This window comes from Solanum stenotomum, unplaced genomic scaffold, assembly GCF_019186545.1.
Source record: "Solanum stenotomum isolate F172 unplaced genomic scaffold, ASM1918654v1 scaffold13583, whole genome shotgun sequence".
Classification (NCBI taxonomy): Eukaryota; Viridiplantae; Streptophyta; class Magnoliopsida; order Solanales; family Solanaceae; genus Solanum; species Solanum stenotomum.
Window position 1 is genome coordinate 2,652 of NW_026022608.1, and position 4,643 is coordinate 7,294.

Below are 4,643 nucleotides of genomic sequence, written 5' to 3' on the forward strand. Positions count from 1 at the left end.
AAATGTTCCTGAATAATATCTACAATGAATTATACAAGAAAGCAATTCTATTTAAGAGAGTTGACGTTATTAATAAAATAAGTTGGATTTTATCAAGTTTCTGAGATTCCGAACTTTCTCAAACAAGTTTCCACGTCTGCAATTCCCTGAATGAATTGCAAATTTCAGCAATCATAGCCAAGTCAAGGAACAAGAACAAGGGCTTAGACCTGACTTTTCAGTTAATCGTCCAGCGACTCGATGGTGATATGAACCGGTGAGATTTTCACGCATGTCCAAACAGTGATTTCATTTCATGGCATGTCCAAACGCCTACTTAATGGCTATTCTAACCATTAAATTTCACAGGGAAAAGTCATTATTAGGGTAGGTATAAGTACATCATAGAGAAAACGCATAATTGGACTCTTAGATATAATAACTAGTCAATCATCAAGAAGGAAAAATTAGAAAGCAAAATATTAAACCTTGTCCAGGAAGGAAAACTTAGAGAGTGAAACATCAATCACTACATCTTCCCCATATAATCAATCACTTGAGAACGAAGCAGACTTGCACTGAAACATTAAGATTAAGTAATCAACAAAATACTTACTGGATTCCACTGCCAGAAGAGCAAGTACCGCTCTTAGTACACTCACTGCGCTTCCCATTAACACCGTTGCTCGCTATAGCACCGCGATCCACATAATTTAGCAAGTTGATTATACAGAATATGGCTAGTAACCTGACAATTCGCAGCAGACAGATCATAAGCAAATATAAAGACAAAGCGATAGCTAAAATTAAAGTTATAAAATGGATTGTAATAGACACTCCAGAGTCTAAGAGCCTGGTGTTTCAAAAACACATCAGACACTGCTTCAAATAAAACTTCTTTAATTAAGCCTACAAGTTTCATTAGGATAAAGTAATATAAACTACCAATGACCTGCCGTATTTTCTAGGTTACTAATTTACACTTACTTATTATAGAAATTGGTTCTTAAGTAACCTTACAGCTAAAAGTATCTTACAAATTAAACCCTAACAAAATTAATCTAGTGGTTATTCTATTATCCATTCTGGGATTAGTTTATATGGAGTAACATGATCACTGAGGATTCATAAAGCCGGCCCCAACTTGTTGGGACTGAGGAGTGATTGTTGTGGTTGTCATTTTTCTATTACCCGCACAATATGTATTATGAACTTTTGGAAGCTGAAAATGACAATAAAAACAACCCTACTCTTTCTTGCACAATTCTTCAGGTTCCATAAATAAAACAGGAGAAAAGAAAAATTACAACCCAAAGTAAAAATGCCAATTAGAGTCATCATACTAATAAGGTCGGAAGCAAGTTCTCTGCTAGGTTCCCAGGTTTTAAATAAGAAGAAGACATATACATCTTCAAAACCTGTTAATCAGAATCAAGAAAAGGGCACTTGCTTACTAATCGAAATAACAAACTAACCCCATGAATCTTGGTCTCTCCCTTCATGTGCTTGGACTGTAAACCAAAAGCCTCAAAAAAAAAAAACTGCAATACATAGACAACCCACATGGCAAAGAGAGGAAACTCGTATTCTTTATAGTAAACTTGGAATTTTTCGCAATAATACCTTTTGGCAGTGAACCAGGAAGGTTGTGGAGCTAACGTTGATGAAATTGAACCTCTGATCATGTCTGTTTTGCAGGAACAGCCACTGATGATGGGTTTGGCTTCGAGTCAAATTTAGTGGATGGATCATCCAAATGCTTTGGAATTGACTCTTTCGAGGAAAAGGCATTATTTTGAACTTTGGCTCAAAATGATCCTGCTTCTTATACAAGAAGCACTAATAGTCCACAATTTTAATAAATTGGTACGTTTACAGTCCAACCACAAATATCCCTTTTTCTTTTAACGGAGGAAACTCAACTCACATTATTCTCTCTTTTGAAGCAAATAAAATAGTAATCTTATCTTTAAGCAAAAAAAAAAGTCAATCAATCATATTATATGTTTTTTTTTTGTAAATAAGTCGCAGACTCCATTCTTTATTTTTATTATTTTCCTTTTCTATTATACAGAAGAGAGAGTTTCAACATGTATGTATTTGTCATTAAATTAAAAAATAAGGACATTTTGGTCATTTCACTCTCAAGTTGATATGTATTTTAGGTTATATACGTGTCTTACCCTTTACTTTTGAGTAGACACATAGTAAGTGTTAAATAGACACATAGCAATTTTAGGTATAACTTTTAAAAAATGTCTCTCGGAAGGTCTATTAAAAGTGCTTCTTCTTCTTCTTCTTTAGCGGCAATAACTTCCGCCGCTATAAACTATACCAGCCAATGTTCTTTAGCCGGCAATGCCAAGGTCGGCAAAGGACTTTGGCTACTAAAGCCAATTCCTAACGGCTAACTATGGTCTTTTAGCGTCCGTTATTTTAGTCGATAAATCCAAATAAATCGCCTCTAAAAGTTATTAGTTTTAGTGGCAATTTTTTTATGGTAATAAATAGCTACAATATCCCTTTAAAAAACATCTTAGTTTTCCCTTTTAGGGTCCATTTTTATGACAAATAAATTAAATTAATTGCCGCTAATAGTTGAAATCATTAATGGCAATTATTTGAAGGCAACATTAAAGTCTAAAATATTTCCTCTGAAAACTTTTAAATGTAACCCTTTAGTGTCCTCTTTTATGGCTAATAAATTAAATTAAATTGACGCTAATATCATTACCTTTAACACCAAAGTTTTACGAAGAGGGCCTACAGTCCATGAAAATTTCTACCGCCCATCTGTAGGACCCTCTGCACTTAAAAGTTTTCCATATTTTTCTTTATATTCTACACATGTAGCAAACATTAGGCCTTTCTTTTACATTTTTTGACACTATTTTGACATGAACCCTAAGTTTACCTATTCTAGCCTAAAAAACAAAACTAAAACTAGAAAAACTTCAAAAATAGCTAAATTACATTTCGAATTGCCTCCCAAACAGCGCTTGATTTAACGTCGTGGCATGACACAGACTCCTTAATTACTTAGACTTCATTAAGATCCTATTCTTTAATCACCTCTTTGACTTCTTCCGGTTGCCTCAAGTAGATTTTTATCTTTTAGTCATTCACCTTGAACCTTGTTCCTTCATCATTTCAAGTTCAACTGCTCTATGTGAAAACAAAATCTCAGTATAATCTTCTTGGCTTTTCATGGCCATTTACCGTAAATAATTAAATTGGTGTTTCCATTTTATGATTTTTAGTTAAATTATTATTTGAGTTTATTATGTATACTTAGCTATTTCTAAAATTATATGGCTTGGGATTTTGAAGCTATTCCGGAAATTCAATGATTTGCCAAAGATTCTTCATCTAAAAGAATAATTCCAACAATGATTAAATGGATGGCTGCAACACCCGCTTACAAGAAAAATATTGATCTTATTTATCAGACAAAAGAACAAGCAACATAAAATTAAATGTGTCATGCAATAGTTAAACAGTAGTTGTAATTCTTGGACAACTGAACTTGTTGTTCCCACAACTACTTTGGTTGTCCAATAACAATAGAAGGTAAAGTGTTCTCTCTCCAAAAACTCAAAATATTTCTCACTCTTTCTAAATTTCAGAACTCTCTTTTTTCTTTCTCCTTTGGGCTATTTATAATTTTCCAAAATTAGGCCCAAAATCCAATACGCGACCCATTCAGTGCCATTAGTAGGGCTCGCCATTCGACGAATCGCCTCTTGCTCCTCAGCTCATCTTTTCATGCTCTAGGTTTCAGGTGTTTGAATCTCAGTTGGCAAACTCATTTAAGTCAGTCTTTCATTCGGTGAATCGTCGAGTACTACCTTTGTTCGCCTTTCCAAAGATTTCTTTAACCCATTATAAATGCACTTGGGTAATGTATAGGTTCATATATATATATATATAATGTTATAAAATATTGTAGTGTGGGTGTCCACTACACCAAGAAGTTACTCTCACCCATTATCTCCATTACTTTCCTCCATTATGAAGATAACCATAGCCTTCATAACCTCCAACTTTATAACCATTATTCTTGTAACCTTTTACTTCCATAACATCCTCCATTATATTCATGTTAATGTCATGTTTATGACTAACCTTTTGTATGTCTCTATGTTACACTATAAATAGAGTTATAAGGGTTCATATTGTATACACTTGAAGATTTGGTGAACACTTGAAAGAAAGAAAGTATCTCATATTGTTCCTCTTGTCTTATATTCTTCTTGTCTTCATCTTTATATTATTCTTTTGTTCTTAAGTTTTACAACACGCTATCAGCACGATTGTTCTACTATTGAAGGATTGAAGCAAAGTAAATATAAAGAAGGTAAAATTATTTGTGTTTATTTTTCTCTCGGAAACAAGGTAAATTACTTTATAATCTATTTTATATTTTATTTTTGATTATGCATCATTAGTTTTCTTACCATCTCAAAATCATATGAGTCTAGCAAGTTGCTTTTACTTTGAGCAAACTTTTAATTTGATCACTTATATATTTAAAAAGTAAAATTAGCTTTGTAAGCTAATAATTTGTAAAGAAATTGTTCTTTATGATCTTGTTTTATTAAAAGATAAGTTATTGAGTTATGTGACATATACATATTGATTGGATTATCATTAGTGGTTACTTT

At 32.8% G+C, this 4,643-nt stretch overlaps 1 long non-coding RNA gene across 1 annotated transcript; it reads right to left on the minus strand.

The window, feature by feature from the left end:
- Positions 1 to 645: 645 nt before the first annotated feature.
- On the minus strand, positions 646 to 1,857 carry LOC125850085 (uncharacterized). Its single transcript, XR_007444742.1, has 2 exons — positions 1,603 to 1,857; positions 646 to 727 (listed from the first exon to the last, which is right to left on the minus strand). It is a non-coding gene; the product is annotated as an uncharacterized LOC125850085 (long non-coding RNA).
- Between the last annotated feature and the right edge of the window lie 2,786 nt (positions 1,858 to 4,643).